Source organism: Triticum aestivum, chromosome 3A (genome assembly GCF_018294505.1).
Source record: "Triticum aestivum cultivar Chinese Spring chromosome 3A, IWGSC CS RefSeq v2.1, whole genome shotgun sequence".
NCBI classification, from domain to species: domain Eukaryota; kingdom Viridiplantae; phylum Streptophyta; class Magnoliopsida; order Poales; family Poaceae; genus Triticum; species Triticum aestivum.
In genome coordinates, this window is record NC_057800.1 from 700,461,218 (window position 1) to 700,461,712 (window position 495).

A 495-nucleotide genomic window follows, 5' to 3' on the forward strand; every position below is an offset into this window, starting at 1 on the left:
CAAGTCTATCGGCATCTGCACTCCAAGTCTTGGTAAATACATCTAGATAAGTGGTCTGATTGTTTGTGTCTAATGTTAAATGGGATCTCATGATCTCTTCGAGTTGAGATGTTCAATGTTTCATCCATGAATGTTGCAATTCCTAAGATGGTTCTGTGATCTGTGAGCATAGTTTATTTTGCACTGGCCATGTCTTGATTTGCTAAAAAGTTCCTACTGCATCCGACTTTTATTTTTTAATTTCTAATTAGATAGCTATAGCATGGGTGGGAAATAGCACGCTACTAGTGCTCAGGATAGCAGTAGCGTAGGTGTGGAATAGTGGTACTGTTGGTGGCACCACGCTACTACTAACTTTTTTAGTTGTAGCGCGGGGTAAAAAACGCGCTACTGCTAAAATTTAGCTGTAGCGCCTTAGTAGTAGCGCGGGAACCCACGCTACTAGTATGCAGAAAACCAACGCTACTGGTAATGTTTTTCCTAGTAGTGTGATGG